Raw genomic sequence first — 22,366 nt, 5'->3', positions numbered from 1 at the left:
CCTTTTTTTTAATGAGTTGTTTGGGGGATTTTGTACCCAGCTTTCTAATATCTGCTGGTCCTTTGATATCATTTATCTGCTGTCTCCTGTTTGCATTCCTTCCTAGTTTAGTATCATCAGCACATTTCACTATTGTGCTGTTTACCTCTGCCTTGAGATCACCATAGAGATATTAAATAGAACAATGTCTGTCAAAAGTCCCTGCCATGACCCACAAGACATTTCTACAAGCTACGATAACACAGCAATTGATCGTTGCCCTTTGTTTACATTCTTTCTCCCATTTCAGTCTACACAGCAGTGTTCCCTGCCAAAACAATTAAAGTTCTTGCTCTCCACATGAATACCTGAAACAGTAGCAAATTACATATTCAGTGGTCCCCATATCCACTCTCCTACATTCCCACCCAGTCTGTTTATCTCTCAGTTTATCCGCTGAGCATACTCCCTTGCTCGCTGACACCGACTGAGAGTGCTGACCATAGCCTACAGCCTCGCTCCCCCAATCTATAATATACAGAATATATATGTATATACTGTTGCATATTAACACAAAATGTATATATAATAAGCTTTATCCTGTCCAAGCCCATACCTCTTGCTGCTCCTGATGGTGTTTGCCTCAGTGTTTCCTTGGGATTAGTGGATGATTTAGCTGCATGAAATAAGAAGACTTTGGCCTAAAATGTTTAAGACATTTTCCTTGATTTATGAATTTTGAGGCCAGAAAGGACCATTAGCTCATCCTCTCTAACCTCTTCTCTGTCACAGACTGTAGCATTGCCCCATTCCCCATATACAGAGCCCAATAATTTCTGTTTGGCTGACACGTATTTTCCAGAAAGGGATCCAGTTTTGATACGTACACTATCACTTTCTTGGGCTGTTTGTTTCAGCAGTTCACCACACTTACTGCTACAAATCCAAGCCCCTTTGCTTGCTTAAATTTGCTTGGCTTACATTTCCACCCACTGATTATTGTAATGCGTTCATCTGATGCAAAACACTTTTTTTTCTTGTTGTGAAGGTAATTATACACTGTAATCCAGTCATCTCATTTTGATAAGGGAGGCAAAGCATATTCTCCAATCTGCAAGCGGTTCTTATGCCTTTTCTGCCAGATTTCTGTAGATTTCTAGCACCCACAGCACTGTAACGCACCACTGCCATGTAGTCAGCATTGCACTCAACTCATCTGCCCCTGCTAACTCGTTTAAAGACGGCTTTAATCCTCTTTCGCATCATCAGACCAAGTCCTGTCTCTGGTTGCTTCCCCTCAATGATACCAAAGCCTTTTCAAGCACCACCCTTGGGATACAATTTCTAGTGCATCAATACAGCCACTGTTAGTGCATGACTTCAAATCCAGCTCGTCTGCAGAGGTCCCACTCACCAAATTTGGGCTGCTCCATCTTCATAATTTATTTATCATTGCACCAACCTGAATTTCCTCCCTAATTTACTCAGCATTGTTTTACTAGGGATGTACTTGTCTCTCAGCCATTAACGATAATTTTGTAGCCTGCCAGGCGTAACACCCATTTCTGCAGGCTGACTCCAGAGCTTTCATTTGGAGCTGACAGCTACTTTTTGACATCTATCAGTTAGTCAGTTCTTAATCCACTCAGCAGTCACTCAATAGCTATTGTACAGCACTCATTTTTTTTTCTAAGTGCTTAAACAGAGAAGGCAAACAAGTGTATTTGAATGCTGAAAAAACAGACTTAGAGCCTAAATCCTGCAGTGTTAAAGAGCCTAATCCCCACTGGTGCCTAAACACTTATAAGCATGCAGACTTATGTTTTAGGTCTGCAGTTATGAAACCTCATGCTTTGTATATTATTCTGTTGATATTACTTTCTCTTATCTATGAAAGACAAAACTTAGGAATCACGGCAGTTGGATGGACCACATATTTTCTTTTCTAGTCACACACACACAGAGCTTTCCTTTTGTTTCTTTGTATCTCCGCAGGTAACATTATTTTTCAAAAACAATTGGCAATGGCAGTGTAAATCTGTTCAATAATACTTGTAATGTCATTGGGTTCAGATTATGCAGCTTTGGTGACTTTCATCCATATATTCAAATATCCTAAGTATTCCCTCATCTGTTTCTATCAATAGGATTTATTTATTTGTGTCACAGTGTTTCTTTCTTGTTAATTGCTTCAAGTTATTTTATGTAATTAAAGACAGATGGTAAAGCAAAGTTCAGTATCTCATCCATTTGTTAATCAGTGGCTTATGCAGCTCTATAAATGTAGCAGGGATGTTATGATTTTGTGTTTTTGTGTGCTGTGCTTTAAATTAAATACTGGGACCAATTCCTAGTTACGCTGAAGCCAATGACAAAAACTGCCATTGACCAGGATCTCGCAGTGGGAGACCGTGGATGGGGAAAGCTGCGAGCCAGCTCAGCGTGGTGTTTATGCTTTACAGAGGCTGCACACAGCTCGCCCACTCCTAGACCTGGGTCTTACCATGGACCCTTGCATCAACAGCTTCCACCGTGTGTCGGTGGGAAATGAGCGGCCAGGTGAGGTTGTTAATGAAGAGGTTTGTTCTCCTGACTTTGTGGGAACCCGTCTCTGGTCTCAGCATTCTTTGGGTTTATTCTATTTCGGGGGAATTAATTTTTTTTTCCATATGCAAGGGAGCAAAACATCTGTTTTCATTAAGGACATCTTGTTCTTCAGATTAGAGAAAATCACCAAGAAAGGGAGAACAAATAAAAGTCCCCAGAGGAGAAAGAGGCCCACCACGTGCTCCCCCTGGGTAGCCATCTTGAACTGATTCACAGCGTTGCCTGCAGCCGGCAGCCTGCGAGCAGCCCCGGCCATCCCGGCTCCCTCCCTCTCGCACACTCCCTGCCCCGCTCACTTCATACCCAACCTCTTCATGGCCTGATTTTAGCCCAGCTATTTTATTCCTCCAGATCTGTCCAGAGAGTGCTCTCCTCGCCCTGAAATCCATCGGCAGGCTGTAGCATACTCTACTATTTTGATGCCCTTATCTTTTTTTCTTTCATAAAGAAGAGATTAATGGCATTCTTGCTGGTTTGCCTGTCTGCCCGCTTTGCTCACACACTACCCAGAGCAGCGAGTGTACCCTTCACACGGCCATCAGTGGCAGCAATGGGTTTCTGCCCAACTTGCTTCTCGTCTGCTTGCTCCCATCTTTCAGCCCAACAAGCAATTTGGCTTTATCTGTTTTGACTCAGTACTAGCCTGCTCCTATTGTTTCTCACATTCTTGCGTTTCCACCAGAGTATGTGACTGACAGAAATGCAATTCCTCAATTAGACTACAAGGGCTGTGCTGGGAATCGCAAGTCAGCCTAAGGATTTATGTGCTACACCAAATTACCGTAACTGACACAATACTTCCAGCAAGCAAGTTTGGAAATCTTAGAATCTCCCCCATCCCCTCTCCACACACCCCCTTTCCTTGAGAAGACCAAATTAGAGAGAACAAGGATTTCTCATCGCTACCGTGAGTCATCCTCACACTGAGCACATGGCTGGTGAGGTCAGCGACAAGGGTTACTGGGCTTGGACTATAGAAAAAACATGGATTCTGCTAAATGACAGCACAGTTAGAGCAACATGAAAGAAGAAGAGGAATGCAGAAGCCACCAAGGCCCCTAAACCACAAGCGGAAGGGAAGTGGAGACCGACTCATGCTTCTCGGAAGAATGAGCAGAGACAGGTGGCATGGGACACTTTGCTCTTTTATTCACCTGACCTTTTGGCCCTTAACATAAGCTTTTTTTTTTTTTTTTCCCCCGCTATGAATGTTCACAAAAACAACAAATTCACCTATTTTACTCAGCCTAGGATGGGATTTTTAAAAGCGTTAGCACCATTTCTCATTCTCAGGAACACGCAGTGAGGCATATTTGAAAATAAATGGTAATGCCTGCCAAGTAGGTGTCATACATAATCCCTATTTAAAATGCAGATATTCAACTTTAAGCACATGCTTAAGTCCCAATAAGGACAATGCAATTTAAGCAAACTGTAATTCAGCATGTTCTTGTTTGATTGCTGGAATCAGGTCGCAACCCATGAAGGATTGCCCACACCAGCAGTCCAGCAGCAGACCATAGGATGGTACTTAGATTGCTGAGTCTACTACAGCAGGTGCTTTTTTTCTTTTTTTTTTTTTTTTTTTGTGTGTGTGTGTGTTCCTGTAAAACAAGTGTCATCCTTCAGGAAACCAGCTGTATTTGGCACCTATTGTAAGAAATGACAGTTGAAAATTCCAAACTACTTTAACCAGAGAACAAAAAAAATCTTCTGATTGCTGATGTTCAAACACAGCTTTCAGTTTTAAAGGTTGATTGCTTTTTGTGTGTTTTTTTTAATTGTTAAATGCTAAAGCAGCGAGCAGACACACTTTACAGTCTATTGCATCGGGCTCTTTTTCAGTAGGTTGGCTCCTGCTAACAGCAGGTTCAGAACTGCCAGTTCTAATTAAAAACTTTATCTTAAAGATACATTTCACAGTTTGTTCATGGCACCCTGAGAAATTTAAATTCCTGGATTGAACAAATGGGTACAGTTTCTTTTCTATTGATTCCCAAGTAATGGCTTTAACTAATTGTTTCAGCAATTCATGATTGATCTACTATGCCTGTTGAAATCAATTTCTTCTTTTAGACCAATCACCTAGAGTGGGGTCCCCGAGTTGTGTCTATTTCTTGCCCAGGGTTTAGCTGCATTTTATTTTCCTGGGTAATTTTGTATTGCATCAGTTTAAAAATGGCCAAAGATTATTCTCGCCTCAACAATTTCAGTGACAAATCCTTTTAGTAGTCCCAGTTGTAACAGACAGACAATTGCCATCATAAACTCTGCATAAGTAGCATTGTGAAATCTGTGATTTATAAGCATACTCCATAGCAAAAAATATTTTGATAACCCATGCTTCTCCCTGCTGTGGCCAGCTCTCTGTCTCAGAAAGAAAACACGAGTGAAACAGTTTTCTGCCCTCTAGATTTAGTGGGAAAATAGCGCCTTCAACAGCAAAGTCTCTTCTGAACACCAGCTCTAGAAGTGCCACACAAAGGGTGGTTAAATTTTACTTTGGGCTATTTCTCTGCCACCTCACGGACACACTGAATGGAGTTTCAAAGGAGAAAATGTAGCCTAACCTTTTGACTCATCATGTGTTTACAATTCTTAATCAAATGCAGAGTATGTATTATATACTACTATAAGTAGCGCTTGTTATCTTGTATCCTTTATAAGCTTTTCAGATTAAAAAAAATAGATTGGGTGTTCTATTAAGTGATGAAATAATAGATCATATCTTTATTTTATTATTTGGTTATACAAGGTTAAAGAAATTACCTGTTTTACCTGTCCTTCTCAGTATGCTGATCATTAGCTATTGTAGGATGTTACCAGCAGCAAGTCTTCTCAATAACATGTATAATGACAGTATCACTTCCAAAAAAGTCATTACAAATCATTAGAGCCCTATCTGCATTCACACAATGATATAAATACATCTCAGTCGCTTAGTGAAGTCAGATGTTGCCATTTACCAACAGGTTTTAAAGCATGCCATAGCCTAGAGATTCCTAAAGAGTTTCAGACTACAGACAGCATCTTCATAAATTTTGTCATTGAGACCCACCCCTGCTTTCTGATCACATAGGCCACCTCCTGGTTTTGGTGACTGCATAACAGCCCTGAGGCAAGTACAACTGTTAACATTTAAAAGTGCTAGCTGGGAAATGTTTAGTACATTTTTAGCTACTTGTAACACCATTAAGCTGTTGGGGGAAAAAAAAAAAAAAAAAAAAAAAAGGAAAGAAAGAAAGAAAGAAAGGAAGGTGATCCTATCTGACCAGCCAGCTCCTCTACAGACCTCCAGCAGACACTCCCCAGGTCTTTGGTGGTCTACAGACCACAGTTCAAAATCCACTGCAATATAGAAATGACCTAATACTTAGAGCAGCTGAAAGTTCTTCACACCTGTGTTATTTTTTTTTACAGTAAGAGACAGATCTGGCTTCAGTTGCATGATAAAGAAAGACATATAATTTTGTCTAAGAGACGTTTAACTAAACCACCAATATATTCTCTTAATTCAAAGCAGGAATAAGAGGAACATCTCCAAATCCAAAGAATGTATTATATCATCAACTCCTTGTTTTTAAGTGGTTCCAAAACATCACAAAGATTGTGTAAGAGCAGTTGATTCCCAATATAGATATCCTTTTCTTGGGCACTAAGTCATGCCAAGACCCTGGCTGAAATTTTACAAGGAGTGTCTCAGATTGTACTTTAAATAATAGTTATTAGTCATAAGGATTGGCTACCTTTCTTTTCTTTGAAAAGAAGCTATAAATGTAGCATCATTTATTAACTTCTGAAATCATCACGTTGTCCTCCAAAAGAGTTGGGTTAAATTTACAAAATTTAGGAGCATATGTTACGGGGCATGCATTTAGGGTGCCCCTACACTTATACACAATTTTAAGAGTATTTGTCCCATCAGTTGTAAATTCTATGAAAAGTGTGCTTAGCCAGTAGTAAGCACTTCGGTCTTTTCTCCAAATTCCCAAAGGTGGGATTTCCTCTTCATTTATTTAAAACAACTTCTATTTTGAATAAAAATAATCTCATAATTACTTTTGGTCTTGCATTAGTGTAGCAGTTCCAAGGTCCAGTCATTAACTAGGACTCCAAGTTAATAAGTGCTGTATGGACAGAGAGGAAGAAAATTTTCCCTACCCAAAGGGTTTGTAATGTAAACTCCTAATTTAAAATTCATTAATTTTACACATCACCTTACATAACAATCACAATGCCATAAAAGAGTGAACACATGCTTGTAATTAAAGCCATGGCAGTCTCATCCCATTGTATGAAAAATAGCTCTATCATAATGGTCCTGAGTTCATGCCAGAGTAGCAGCTAATCATGGGAGAAGGATGATCTAACACTTACAGAACATGAAAATAGAAATGAAACGTTCTGGTTCCAGCCTATTTTCTCTAGACTTGCTGGGTGATCTTGTGCGTGCTACTTAAGCTTTCAGTCCCCCAATTTACCCATCTGCCGAACAGCAATAACAATATTTATCTGACTCAGAAAAGTTTTGTAAGAATAAATCCATAAATCATTAAGTCTCTTACGTAGTCTTAACAAGCTTTCTATGCAGCACCCGTCATAGATACTCTTGAGAAGCACACATGGACTACTGACTTTAGCCCCATAATACCTCTAAAAATTAGAGTTCAGGGAATATGTGGCAGGAGCAAAAAGGTTCATCATGGTCAAACCATTTCTAATTCTGTGCTGTTTCTATTTCACCTCTAATATGCAACAGGGATAAATTTAATCAAGTGCATTTTGTAATTTCTTGCTTTATAACAGTTTAGTAAATACATATTCAGAAAGTCAGACCAAGATTGTCTACATAACAGTTGTGGAGCAATTCCTTTGATTCTTAATCTGTACATTGCTTTCATAAGAGACATCAAATTCTTTGTAAATTAACGGGGTCAGAGTAATATCTCACGAGAAGAGAAATTCTGGCAAATGCTACTGTGGATGATTTTTCATCTGAAAAAAACGCAGGAATAATGCTCAGTAGTCACAGCATCACTGTGTGCTTGTACCTAGGAATGGAAATGCTGATACGGGATCATCAAGGTCAGCAGTCCCATTCATTGACAAAACCATTCATGATATGAGAATGAATGAAGTGTCTTGAAAGTTAGCAGTCTCTGATTCTCTGAGCAAATTTCACAGTTCAGGGCAGAGCCAGTCTATCGGTGGCATACTTTCAGCATGCAATCATCTGTAAAGTCACGTCCTAACGGATGTAATGAGGTCCCATTCATTATTTGCCAAAGAAGTGCAGCAGTTTAAGCCTTGCTCTCCTCTGCTGGAAAAATAAGTGTTTGAAATTTGGACCAGATCCTACCTTCACTGAAGTCAATGATAAGACACCACCTGATTTCAGGGGAGCAGCCACAGACTTTTGGTAACGCAGAGGTCACATTAAATTCACTTATCCCTCTCTCACAGAGTGGAAAGCAGGTCATGGGTCTGATGTTTGCAGCAATAATGAGGAGGCTTTAGAAACTAAATGGGATGTAGCTGATGATTTTAGCACAAATTGAACTGAAGTACTAATGACTTACCAAGCATTATTCTTATCTGTTGCACAACCAGCACATGATGATGTCCAGAAATAGTGTAACATCATACTTCGGTAAAAGGTTCAAGGGCTGATACTCCATTCACTTGCACTGACATAAATCAGGAGGCAACTTCGCTGAAATAATTAAATTACATAAGACTAAAACTAGTGAGGGGACAATTAGGCCTGAAAAGGACCTCCCCAAGCAGTGAAAGGGAAGAAGGTGTCACCTGCCTCCATCTGAGATGAGGGCAGCCCCAACCAGCTGTGCTCACGGAGAGCCCAGCCCCGGTGGGGACCGCAGCAGCCCTCCTGTCACACACCCCATGGCAGCTTGGCTCGGGGCAAAAAAAGCTGGGGGGCAGGGACCAGAGACAAACCAAACAGATGGGGCCACCCCAAAGGAAGCCACAGGAAAGATCAGGTTCTTGAATTTTACTGGGATGCCAGCTCACTTCAGTCAGTCCCAGGCCACGGCACAGGGCTGCTCTGAGCCAATTTGCCTCATCAGGGAGCTGACACACAGGTTGCAGTGAATATCCCGGAGATATTGTCTCTTTTTGACACTCGTCCTATCTCCCTGACAACACAGCTGCCCTTAGCAGAGGACTGCTTCTGGCATCGGCTCCTAATTCCCTGTATTCAGTGCAGTGTATTGAGACAAGTTTTTCTTCAGTGTTTTACCACAGATTACTCATACATATTATTTAACCTTTGGTGAAAATGCAAATTTCTTGGTCCAGTATCAGCTCCACCCCTTCTATTATCAGCTCCACTCCTTAGATGTGCTGCATTCCCCTCTATGGCGCTGGGTGAAATGTGCAGCATGTGCAGTGCCCTGCCATATCCCCCTTACTGCCCACCGAGCTCCTGCTGTGAGGTCCCCTACAGGACATCATCTGACAGTAAGTCAGGGAGACCTGGTCTAACACCAAGAACTGAAAACTGAACTCTGGGCCAGGCTCTGAGGCCAACAGAACCATGTCCTACCCTATTCAATGAGTTCTGCTACCTTCTGAGCTCAGAGAGACTAAAGGTATCATCATCCAGCCCTTTTATATCTTTTTACACAGACCCAGTATCTTATTCTGTTGAGACAGCCACAGTATTCCAGAACAAGTGGCATAAGACCCTTAACTCATTCTTCCTCTTATACATAGCAAACACTAGTACTTCTGTAGCTGTGGGCATCTTCTTTTATGTACAAAACCCTAAAATTAAGGATGAGCTGTTCCTCTGCAAAAGTTTAGCGTTCATTATAATGAACAACTCTGGTTTGTAAATCTAAGGGGTCTTTTACATTGTGAATAAACTGTCAGTATTATATCTTTAAGCAGTATTTTAGCTATTTTATAACTATCTGCAAATCAGCATCTTAAATGGCTCAGAACAATTAAGTAAATTGAATATTTAAGCTAAATCAGTGCTCAACAGAATTGCAGCCTTATTTTTGAATGCTGAACGACACTGCAGAAAGCTTTGTTAGAAAGCAAAGAGAATACTATTTTTCAGCTAGAACATGTGTGTGCGTATAAAGGCACAACATTATTCACAGCTAAAGTTGCAGATAAAATACAACATTGTGAATACTGAAAATCTCATATGGTACTTTAGATTAGGAACAATAAACTTTGCATTTTTTTATAATACCTTACACCTGAGAAGCTTTAAATACATTACAAGGATTAAGTCTGATAACATCAGTGTGATATATGTCTCCATTTACAGATGGGTAAACTGAGATTCAAAATTGTTCTTTGTGCCAATTTGTGCCTTACCCAATCAATCAAAGAACAAAACAGCACAGAACTTATGATGTCCTGGCTTCCACTTCACTGGTCAAACTTTTACCAGATCACGTCTCATGCCAAGAGGACCTCATGCTAACAACCTCATTGTATTTGAGAGTGGGACCCAGAGCTTTCAACTCCATTATTGCAGTAACACTTCATCGCTTGTATTCGTGCCTATTATTTTAGCATATACAATTATTTTTACAGCCAAATAAAATAAGTACAGGAATTCAAATGTTTTAATTTTAATTATTAATCATATTGTTTTCCAAGCATCTCAATTAAAATACCATTGAAAGTCTTTCTCTCATTTGTCAAAAGTCCCAGTAAGTTTATACCCCTTTTATGTGGTACTGGATTATTTACTCTTCATTTTCTACATGGAACATGCTCTGACTAGTAACTAGATGGCAGACATGACATGTCCAAATCCCAGAAACCTGCTCATTTGACTTCATTGGCCTGATGAGGGTTTGGCTTTTTTCCTGTTCTTGCATATGTTAGCTCCATCTTTCTGCGAATGCATCAGCCAGCCTGCCTGAGCTAGTCACAGGCAGGATTAGTAAAATTAGGCATCCGCAGATGTTAGGCTACCAAAAATGGATACCAGTGCCACGAAAGTATTTTAGGGGCTTTCATTCTGTGAGGGACTGCGGGACTTGCCAAGGTGGAGGGCCTTCTGCCCCTGCTCCAGTGCAGGAGCTGTCTTTTAAGACCCTTCTCTTTTCTTAGAGTAGCTGGGGTGGTTTCTGAGCCAGGACCAGGACTGAAGCTCAGCTGGGAGGTGGCAGAATATCAGCAGAGGCCAGGTGTTGAGATACTCCTGCACGATAACTTATCTGCATGAAAAGAAATTGCAAGATTTATAAGACTTAGCAGCAGCATGGCTAATGAGGACAGAGCAGCCTGATCCATGGAAGTGTTGAGCAACCACAACTCCCATTTACTTCAGCACTTTTGTAGATCAGACCCTGAGGGTTATTCGCTTTTTGGACTAAGTCAGTTGTGGTCTACATCGGCCCATCCTCTTGGCAGTAATGGCCCAAGCCATTCCTTGCTGGCTTTTACCAGCCGTGATCAGCATGGCTCCTGATCACAGACCATCTCACGCAGTTATTTTTGTCATATCAAATACAGAGAGAGACTAAATGTCCAGTTTTGTAAAGTGATTGAAATGCCTCTCACTCAAAGAATTTCCCTCTCCAGGCTCAGTAGACTGTTGTTTTTGACAAACTACAGCTCCCCATCTTGCCACTGGGCAGGCTGTGCTTGGGAGAAAAGAATCAGTTAGATTATAAAAGCTTTAGAGGATTTGTTTATTTTATCACTTCGTTTATCTTTTTAGTGTTATTGTTCTGTCAAGTAATTGAGAGATGACAAAGGGCTACATCACAATTACACTTTGCTTTGACTCACACAAACCAAGAAAGATGGGTCAATGGTGGCTGTCATGCGCTGCACCCATTCCCACTGCTGTCCCCTGGAAGGAGCCTTCATTCATTTTTCCTCATTTCTGGCTACTCAACAGGAAGGGCCAAAGAAGTGGGAATGTTCTTCAAGGTGATCTTCTGCATTGTTTTCTCTTTTGCATCAGTAGGAAAGAAAAGTAACTAGGCAAACACAATATAGAGGTTTTTTCCTCTGACTTACAAAATGCTAGCGTGTTGGGCTTTTCCCACAGACTTTCCTGCAGCCTACATCACTGCCATTGATTTATCTGTTTCACTGTGTGAAAAGCTCATCCTCTACTAGCCTGATTCACTAAGATATCATGTAACGCACCATTCATACCCTCTCCCAAAGAGTTAACTTGCAGGGCTTTCATAAAGTGAGAAAATAACCTGGCTAAGAAAACTGTAACTAGACTGATTTAAAAAAAAAAAAAAATCAGTTTTCTAAAAAATTTCCTGGGACTCCCTGAGAAGAGTTTAAACTTTTCTACAAAAAATGAGACACAGAGGGATCTACCCAACTAAATCCAATTGCAACTTGGCTATCCAGCTGGGTACAAATCCTTCCTTTATCCGATTTAGAATATAGATGTAGGCATGAGGCTGCCACACAACTCCTTTAGTTTCTGGCTGTTTTGCAAAACTTCTCTGCCACTCTCCAGCCCTCTTTCCCCATTTTCTGATGATCTGTACCCTCTCCGCACTGGCATCTCCTACCCTGGTCTAGGTCTAAAAATGTAGCTCTTAAAATATCCTGAACAGCTCTATGTACCTGTAGAGCAACAAGGAAGACCTGGCTATCAGGGGACTATTGGTCACACACATTGAACTTGGCTCACAGCCTCATTAGTTCCTCATATGGTGCTTCAAGGGTATTTATTTGGGATGGGCTGTGAACCTATCTCAACCAAAGGTAACTCCCATTCACTGGGAGATGGAGGAGGTGGTGCCAGTAACCTTACTGGGTTCAGAAATACAACACAGCTTGTCATAACAAGTTGCTCTGGCAACATCTGTTAACAGCCCACAGAACTATGTAGCACTTAAGCCAGATATAGCCATAATGTAGTTTTTTGCACTGAGCTGTAGCTATTTGTACCTTTCCCAGACAGCAACATATATTATTTGCTCCTGGCCTCAGAAAACCCTAACATTTTGTTCAGGGAACATTTGCATTTCTCTGGCATTAGGCTACAATGCCATGCCAGGTACATCTCAGGGACAGCCTATTTTGGAGACATGAAGCTCGGAATTACATCAAATTCCTTCAGTCACTCCTGTCGATGCTCAGCCAGCAGCAGAGTCTCATCCAGATATCATTGCTTCTAAATCAATGGAACTAATTTCTTACAGGAACTTCTCCCAGTTCCACCATAGCTCCAAATCATTAACAACATAGCATCCAGTTTCATATACTCTATCCAACATTAGGGGAGCTTGCCTGGCACTACCAGGCAAGATTACAGAAAATCAATTTTGAATTCTGAGCTCATCAGTAAACATTTTCGTGTCTTACAGTTGCTGATGGATTTGCACAGACCAACCTAGTCTCCTACAAGCAGCGAGGTCATATCAATGTGGCTACTCTACCACAAATGTAGTCTATAAAGAGGGGTAGAGAGAGAGTAGGGAAGGAGACAAGGACTCCTGTTTTCTTGTGCACCATCAACATCCTGTCACAATTCACAATTCTTTTAAGCATTTTGCATGAACAATGCATGAAAGAGGTGAGTGCAAAGACAATTTCCAGAGTCAATATTTCTTTCGGGATAAGGCAGCCCTTCTGGGTGTCTACAGAGACAAAAGTCAAAAGAGGTTAATGCATGCCACAGCTGTGCCATACCCTTCCTCTGGCTCTAGTCAGCCTGGTGGGTTTTTCCACTGAAAGAGCAAGGGATTTTCCTATCAGAAGGCAGTTGGTATCAGCAGATCTCCCAGCTTATCTAGATGTCGCATCTCTTCCAATTTAAATGCTACATCAGTGGTTATTAAGCCTGCATTGCAAAGAAATAATACTAAGGAAAACATTCTGGAGGGTGCTCTGGATTCTATTAAAGGATTGAATTTCTCACTTTATTACACTTTTTCCATATGGCTGAAACCTGGAGCTGCATAATACTCTGAATATGCTTGTATATTGCTAGTGGTATAATCCCAGATGGTGACAAATGACCCCATTCCAACAGCAATGTATAGATCTTTATGACACCAATGCTCAGCCATGCTCTTGGGATATTGCCTCCAAACAATGAATGACTGACAGATAACATAATGTTTAACTTCTGCCTTCACTTTTGTACACGCTTTATGGCTAACGTTGCAAAGCTACTCATTTGTTAAGGACTCAGCCTTGTAACAGCGTACCGATGACACGAGATATTCCCTTAGCTGCCACCGAAGGATCTCCTCCGGTCCATGAAGGTCAACTGTGGTGCACACAGTGTGTCACTATCTGTGTATAAGGATATGCTCTGGCACGCTAGAATTGAGATGATAACGTCTTACCCCTGCTTGGGCCCTTCAGCTGCCTCTTGGGGAAGTGAGAAAGGCTGCCAAGCTCAAGATGTGCTGCATCCTGCAATTTGGCTTTCCCGAGAAGAACAACCCCTCCCCCAAACTCACCCACGCAGTTCTTTACCCCAAGAAGAGGTCATCACACAAAAAGTAGATAGGAAGGATAGAGACTGCACACTTGACTATAACTGCAAAAGAGACAAGTCCAGAGTCCTCTTGAGATGTTGTGTAAAGAGAAAGCAATCTGGGCTGACTCCATTTTTACAGAAAGACCTCTGTGCTTTTGTGGACTTCATGGCCTGCCAGATGGAGACGGCTCCAAGTAACACTGAGCTCTTATTGCCTCTGAAAACCAAGGAGAACTATAACCCCAAGTACTGCAGGTGTAGGAGGGAATACTTGCTCAGATGATGATTCATGTCAGCATCTGAATAAATAAGGTCAGACAGCCAGAGATTATTCCAGTGAAGGGGAGTTGATTTGTTTGGGGGGCAGAAAGGAGGGGCTGCTTGTTTGTTTCATATCGTTATACTGAAACCCTGCCCTGCTCTGAATTTTCTTTTCCAAGAATTAGTTCTCATTTATTTTAATTAAAACCTCCGTTCAGCAAAACATATAACTGGGTGTAGCCTACCTGAACTGGAATAGCTGATTCAAAAGCAGAAATCCTAAGGTTAGCATACGCTGTGTAGTCAGTATTATGTAGCCTTTACAACGATATCTGCAACAGTTTTAAGGAAGACATCTCCACTACAGACAATTAAAAATAAAAAACTACTTGCCTCAGAGGGGTGAGAAAGGATTAATTAGTTAGTGCTCGTGCAGCACTGTGAAGATACAAATCGTGGGGCTGTGTTATTAGTAAGCAGAAGATGCCAACAGGAAGCAGCATTGTTAAAGGCACGAGGACTAACAATGGTTTTGTTCTCACATTTGTAAATGATTCTTCTGCTATTGAAAGGTGTTGGCCTTTCAGCCTAGGAGACTTAAATCCTCTTTCTTCACACAAAGGAGACTTCATGGGCTGTGCATACTTTCTCACACTCCCTCACCAGTGTTCCTCACTGTTAGCTTATAGATGCTAGACACTAGACCATTCTCCATAGCCCTTTTATTGCTTGGCCTCTGCTTCAGCTGCCAAGAAGGGTGCCATTTAGACTCAATTGTTACGGTAGCTTTTACGATCTAGACATGGTGTCTAGGATCGGAGACTTCCTAGCAATTTTGCATATGCTTCTGCACTGCCATCAGAGGAGAAGGGCTCCTGGTTGCCAACAATGTGGGCAGAATTCAAAGCAGTGACCTACAGATGAAAGGCACCCCATCCCAAAACGGGCCAGCTAAGCCATCCAGCCCCCGAATGCCAGCTCTTCACTGAATGAAACTGTATTGTGTTGTGGTGCTCAGAAGAGGGGGAGGGGGGGGCAGGAAAGCGCAGTTTTAAAATATCTGTGGACAACGGCTGTCTAGAGCTGGGGCTGCAGACATTCAGACCTTGCTTACATAATATTTCTATCATGCACCATCCTCCCATCCATGCCAAGGTGCTGGAGGGAGGTCTTGTTCTTATTTATGCAGCATGAATACAAAATCAGAAAGAGTGGCAGAAACTTTCCACAGAAAGGTATGGTGCCTTTGGCATGCTGGGGAAAATAGCAGAGCAAGAATAGCTTGTGAGTTAGGGAGAAGAGAAGGATTAAAGAAATTGGAATAACTATATCCAAGCATTTCCTCAAAAAGCAGGATGACTGCAGCCCTTTAAACCCAAGACTCACAGAGCAAAATATGCCACAGCAGAGCAAAGCATCTTTCCTCCCTATGTTTGCCATATTGCTCACTTTAAAAAGCAAAATCCTTTTTTACCCCACTGTCCTCAGCTCCTGCCACACATACAACCCCTGCCCTCCCTTCCCCGCCAAACAGAGGCCAGCTGAGGAAGGTGATTTTGTCACCTGGAGTTAATTTATGCCGGTCTCCGCTGTGCTGTGCCGCTGTGCCGGGGTGGGACCTTTTCAGATGTCGGGATGATAGGAGAAAGAACAATGAAGCAGCAGAGTATGTGTGGCGGGTGGCCGAGTCATCCTATCACCATGTATTTGTGTAGTTTCTTTTAGTGCCATCCAATCTTTCCTTCTGTCCCTAAATGGCCTGTGTTGAAAATGTCCCTGCTTACAGTTGCTCAACTGGAATGAGGACAAATTGTTTGCAGTGGCCCCCTTCCAAATGCTTGTGCTGTAACTTTTGTCTTGACTAGTCTCTGGAGATATCTCTAGAGTGAGTTTCCTATGACTCGTTTGCACTACCCCAAAGTCATGCCGGATTTTCTTCCTCTACTCTTTCAACTTTGTAGCAGGAATCTTTTTTAAAATACCCCCCATCACAGAAAAAGCCAGAGCGAGCGGTGCCTTAATGTTGTTATGTCACAAATTCCCCAGTGAATTAAAAGCAAGGGGTTTGGGTCTCGAGGGTGCCCGAGGTTACAAAGTGGTGCTAGCAAGCAAGGAGACCCACAAGCAGAAAAGGCACGGCCACACCAAGCAGCTTTGAGTTCTTGAATACTGGTGTTATTAGGACTGTGTTGCCCTCCACGCTAATACATCAGCTGCTTTTGTAGGTAGAAATGCCTGGCCTCTTGGACCTCCAGACTGCTGCAATTCAGCACTGAAGGGGTGGTGAAGGTACTCTTCCCCCTCACATTCACATGTGAATTAGTCCAGGATGAGACAGCAGCAAAAAAAAAAAAAAAGAGTTAGCAGAGCCTGAAGAACCAAGCCAAGAAAGGAAGGGTTTATAGTTCCAAAAACCATTGGATGAAGTTTTGCACGTAGACTCATTAATAGACATTACAGAAGAAAAGGTTCATTCCCTCCCGGCTCAGATGCATGACCTATTAGACATATACATATCAATAATATTTTCCAAGGATAACTAAATTCAAAGGCCATTACTTGCTTGTTTTTAATGGAAATTAAATATTAGTTATTCTTCAAAAGTACAACCTGCTTTTAGAAAAGAAATGCAGAGCTAATGCTGTGAAATGGTCTTTTTCAACTCCACAAGAGCAGAAAAATAGGCCTGCTTAAAGCATCTCCCCTTTCTATTCCCACACTTTGTAGAAGATGATCTGAGCATCCTCAGAGTGAGGGAGAGTGAAGCCTGGCGATGAGACAGCCATGGTTCCTCATGGAGCCACTGGGTGTACAAGGGCCATGATGGGGAGCAAGGTGGGTTCTCATCGACCCTTCCTGCCTTCTGGCTGGAGTAACCAGCCAGCACACAGACCCGCTGCAGGTCCCTCAGGGAGGACTTTTCCCAGCTCAGCCTTCCCAGGGCTCCCAAGTCACAGGGAGCCCTCCCACACCATCCTCTTCAAAGCCTCCCAGCACCTTTCGCTCTATGTCAAGGGCAACAGGAGTGGGGAGAATAAAAGAGTGATGGAGCTTAGTGAAGGCATCTCACCGTTATGGTCATGGGGTTGTTTAGTTTACACATGGGGTCGATGCAGTGGCATCTCCTCCTGCTCTGTGAGCATCTTCTAGTCTCTTGGCTAAGAGAGGTAATCTCCAAGGCAGACATATCCCTGTGTCTCTCAAGTAATGTTACTGGCTAGAAGTGGACAGAGCAAGGACAGACAGGTCATTCCAGACACTAGGGGCTGCTCAGTGTTTTCAGGCTTAGAAAATATAAGGATTTTGTATGACTTTACCATTATTCCAGGGATTTAAAATCTTTGCCACTAGCGTGGTTTTTTTTTTCTTTTTTTCCTTTTTTTTTTTTAACCCAAGCAGTGTCGTACTGTGCCTCTGCCTTCCAGTTAGCCAGTGAATGATTGCTTGCATTGCATTCAGGATCTCACAAAACACTAAGACTACTTTGTTTTTCATTAGCCCTAGAGGGGAAAAATAAACAGGCTGGGCTCATGGTTTATAATTGCATATGTAATTACCACTTTAAGACCACTATTAGCAATACAAATTAGCTCAATGCCCTTTATATCATCTCTGCAGTGTCTTTCAGAGCGCACGTAAGCCATCTCATTTTTGTCCATCAGGCAGCCAGATTCTAATCTTGGATGTGCCAAAAAGAGCGTGATGTGCCTCTAAAAATGATCTGCTCCTACTTGCAAACACAGTGACCAATATTTGGAGCCATCCCTTGACATTCATCATTAAGTTGGAAGCAGAACCTGTCCAGGCCAATTTTGGGGCCAAATCAAGCTGGTAACCATTGTGGACCAGAGCAACTTTTTGTAGAGTTACTCCTGGTTTGCTCTGTTTTCAGCATCTCAAAAAATCCACGGGAAGAGGTCTGCTGACACCAGGAAGGCAGAGTTTTCACTTGGCGTGATCAGTTTCTTCCATATAAGTAGCAGGGAAGATGAGGAGCATATTGTCAATAAAACACAGAAGTTATTTACAATTTAACTTCTAAAAGCTGCCATAAAGTAGTGAATAGCAATGAACAAGTCCAAAGCCATTCTACTCTATTTTGGTTACTACTTTATTCTCCCAGAGCTCATATTTTCAAAGGGACAAAGTAGAGACACTCAGAGAAGAGGAAGTCTGATTCTAAGAAGTTGTAAAAAGAAATGCATGGCCACAGATCATGGAATAATTTTATGTCTCACATGTTTTCTGATCCGACAAAGAGCAGCTTTAAACTGTTGCTCTCCTTGATTTTAGCAGAGGCTGAAGAAGTTTACAAAATAAGGGGTGGGCGTGAACTCTGAAAAAGTAGATCCCTAACAAAATCTTGATCACTGAGGCCAGAAGGACCCCTTGCCTACCCCTCTGCCTGTGGTAGGATTGATTTAATTATTCTATAACTGTTCCTGTAGATGGGTGTCTGGCCTTGAATAACTCCAACGACAGTGATTGTCCAACGGCTCTTGGCAGCTTATCCCACTGCTGAACAGTTCTTCTACAGTTTTGCCTAATATTTAACCTAAAACTTCTCTTCTGCTTCAGCCAATTATTATTTGTCCCATCCTTGTTGACTAATGAGAATAATTGATCCTTGTCCTCTTTATAACATTCCTTTATGTCTCCCGTTATTATGTTCCCCACACTCTTCTTTTGCCTTTAGGCTAAAGGTGCCAAGTTATCTTAACCTTTCCTCTTAGATCTGAATGCCAAACTTCTTACCATCTTTCTTCCACTCCTCTAAATTCTTCAATTTGTCCACGTTTTTTCATACAGAATTGAATGCAGTTACTCCAGTTATGCTTTAACCAGTGCCAAGCAGAGCGCAATAATTACTTCAGTAACCTTACTGACCCCATCTAATAACAAAGGCAAAATGCAGCATGTAATTAAAATCTAAAAAAATAACTATTTTTAAAAGCTAATTGCCTTAACAATCAGAACATTCTACAGCTCAGAGAACACACACTAAAGAATTTAAAGGTTATTGTTCATTCAAAACATCTTTTTCAATTATATTCTGTATATTGTATTCTGGTCTATGTGCAGTTTTACTCCTATTAGGAACGGTCTGTACTGCATCTCTCACACTCCCTCCCCCTCTTTTTATTTCCTGCAGATTTAACTCCTAACGGCTCCACGGGGCCCTGTCTACACTAGGACATTCGCTAAGGATTTCCCAGTGCTGCAAGCACTCCTCCAGCTCCACCAGTATGGCACAGCAGAGAACTCCCATTCATGCTTTTAGTCCTTTAGGCTGTTCCTACATCTTCCAGCCTCACTAGTGTCAGTGGAGCAGAGCCAACAGTGAGGCATTTTTAGAAAGTTTCTTTTACAAGGACAAAGTTTGCATCTCCTTTGCCAAGTCCATGGTGCCCTACCTTGAATAATCCCCTTCTCTCTGTTGGCTGGCTGGTCTCTTAAAAGCTCCTCTGTCTTCTTCACGTTCATCAACAGTGTATATGCCTACCACGGTTTGTAACTGCACGCGCTCCTGCCTTTCAATTGCTCTCTCTTCAGGAACGGAAATCCTTGTCACAACCCAGCACAAATGATTCAACATTACTATCATTCGGCTGACAACAGCCGTTCTTGGAAAAAGGTTACGTGAATTTCTGGAATCCCCCAAAATAAACAAATTTGACTCTATTAACAGGAATAGCAAACTCAGACTGCAAACCCACTTGACTAAGCAGAGGCATTTAATTAAATTGTTTTTCTATTAGGCAGATAAGGAGAGATATGACTGTTGTTAGTAGATGTAATAGTTTCTATTCTTGTTGCCCCATAGCACCTTAATTAATTACAATTGTTCTGTTGGAAAACACATCTGTGAACACCTCCAGGTAGAAAACACAAGAAAATATTGCTAGCAAAGTAAAAATCAGATTAGTAGTGCAATATTGCATGGTAGATAGAACAAAAAGGAATTGCATTAAAATTGCAACAGGGAAGATTCGGGTTTGACACAAGGAAAACCTAACTGTGAAGCACTGGAGTATATCATTTGGGGAAGGAGTGGTTTCCCATACTGGATTATCTTCTAGTACAATTTAAATGAACAGCTGACAGGAATGATACAGACATAATTGGTTCTACCTTCATCCACACCGATGATTGAGGATCTGTTGAGGACTCTTTCACCTCTGTTTTCCCATGATTGTACTTTGCTTTAAATTTCTAAAGAATGAAGTAAACTCCTGCTCTCATTTACATTCATCTGAGCCTCTTAGATTCTATAAAGGTTGCATATTTACAAATGAGATCAGAATTTGGCTTCCTATAATAACACATTGCAACATGCCAGCAATTGCTCCATAACAACGCAAGATTAAAGTACCTTGTTATATAGGTCTTGTCCCTTAACCAATACATACAAGGCAAAATAATCAGTGCTTTTTATAGCCAGACCTCATCCAAGTGTGTGTGTAAAACCTTCTCTTATAGCTAAGTAGAGTAACACCTCCACACATCCACCACCTAGAGAAGAGGTAGATCAGGAGAACCAAATGAAATCAAATAGAAATACCATGTGCAAATTTATAGTGTGCAACCAGGCATTGGTTGGAGTCCAGGCAAACACAAACTTACAAGACCTAATATGCTTGCATTGTTCTTTGGTAGTTAGGTATTTTCTTCCTTCTTTATTTATTACAATGTTCTGGATAGAGATTAAATTTAACAGCTTAGTATTTGGTTTTTTCCACTTACCTTGAAATAAAATTTGCACACATCTTTGTAACTAGATTAAAAAGCTGCCAAGTGGCTTTTTAAATAACTCTTGATGCTTTCAGAAGAGTTGTTCATTGTTTCTTACATATGAGTACTTTCCTGGAGCCACATTTGGAACTGATGCCCTGTCCCACACCAATACAGCTTTACCCTCTTTGTCCAGAAGCAGAAAGGCTCTTCTGCTCAAAACATGCCAGGACACAAAATCCCTGTTGTATTCCACTAGCAAATTCTGCAATAAGACTCAATTTAAAGTCAATTTAGGTCAGTTAAAGGCTTGCCATCGACTCAGTGAGTTTTGGGACAGGCCCTTAAAATAAAGGTCTTCAGGACAGGAAAGCCTCCATATACATGATAGTTCTTAGGGAAATCACTGAGGTCAGCAGAGGTTGATTGACTTCAGCAGATCACTGAGGTCAGCAGATGCTCAGCAGGACAAGAATTTTGTGCTGATCCAAAGCTATCAGAGAAACGAGTAAGAAGGTAGGAAGACTGAAGTGAGTGTGTCCTCTCCACATGTCATTCACCTGCAGGCTGTCAGGGCTGCAGCAACTGGAAAAGCCAACCAGACATCCCTACTCAGCTACACTGTGATTTGTAAGTGACTAAAAAGGTCAGCACTCCCACATCTTGTAGAAATGATTGCATGATGTGGTTTCTATTTTTTAAAATAAATTTAAGATTCTATCCCCTATTTCACACAAAAGCTAACAAAATACGGTGTTTTTTTAATGATATACAAATCAATATTAAAAAAAAAAAAAAAAGTAAATATTTCCCTTGGCAAGAAAATATAAAATATCTCATTCTCATAACATGCAAATTTTATATTTACACAGTGTAAAGTGTCCCACATTACCATAATGTGTTAGTAGCATGAAACATTTTTAGCTGCAATGTCTTAAACAAAGCTTGAGTTACTGTCTGCTGTGCCCTTAAGCTATATGTCATAGTCTTCACAAGACTGAAAGAAAACACATAGAGCAGCAAGCAGTAACCGCATTAAGGTTTAATGCTTATAAACACAGAAGGTTTAACACTTGGCAAGCCAAAATTCCCCTATGACCTGAAGACATGCAGATCGTGACCTGAGAGTTAAGCGCTGTGTTAAGCAGTCAAGCTGTCTCCCTAAAGAAAAGACAAAAATAGCAAAAGACTAGCTGAGCCATTGGGTCGGCATATGTCAGGTGCGTCCAAGCCCAATTCAGAGTTGATCTGTAGCCAAGCCTGACCTAGCCCAGCCTTTCCAGGCAGGGCTTCCTAAGAAGAAGGATTTTCAGAGGCGCTCAA

General features: G+C 41.4%; 1 long non-coding RNA gene across 1 annotated transcript in view; it reads left to right on the top strand.

Annotated features, from left to right (window-relative positions):
* Window positions 1-21,827, top strand: part of LOC141466030 (uncharacterized) — a 34,818-nt gene extending 12,991 nt beyond the window's left edge. The window contains exon 3 of the long non-coding RNA XR_012463287.1: window positions 19,464-21,827. This is a non-coding gene — a long non-coding RNA (uncharacterized lncRNA). The remainder of the gene's footprint in view (window positions 1-19,463) is intronic.
* Window positions 21,828-22,366: the final 539 nt, after the last annotated feature.

This window comes from Numenius arquata, chromosome 6, assembly GCF_964106895.1.
Source record: "Numenius arquata chromosome 6, bNumArq3.hap1.1, whole genome shotgun sequence".
NCBI classification, from domain to species: Eukaryota; Metazoa; Chordata; class Aves; order Charadriiformes; family Scolopacidae; genus Numenius; species Numenius arquata.
Note: the sequence above shows the minus strand (reverse complement) of the source record. Positions and strands in the feature narration are given on the sequence as shown.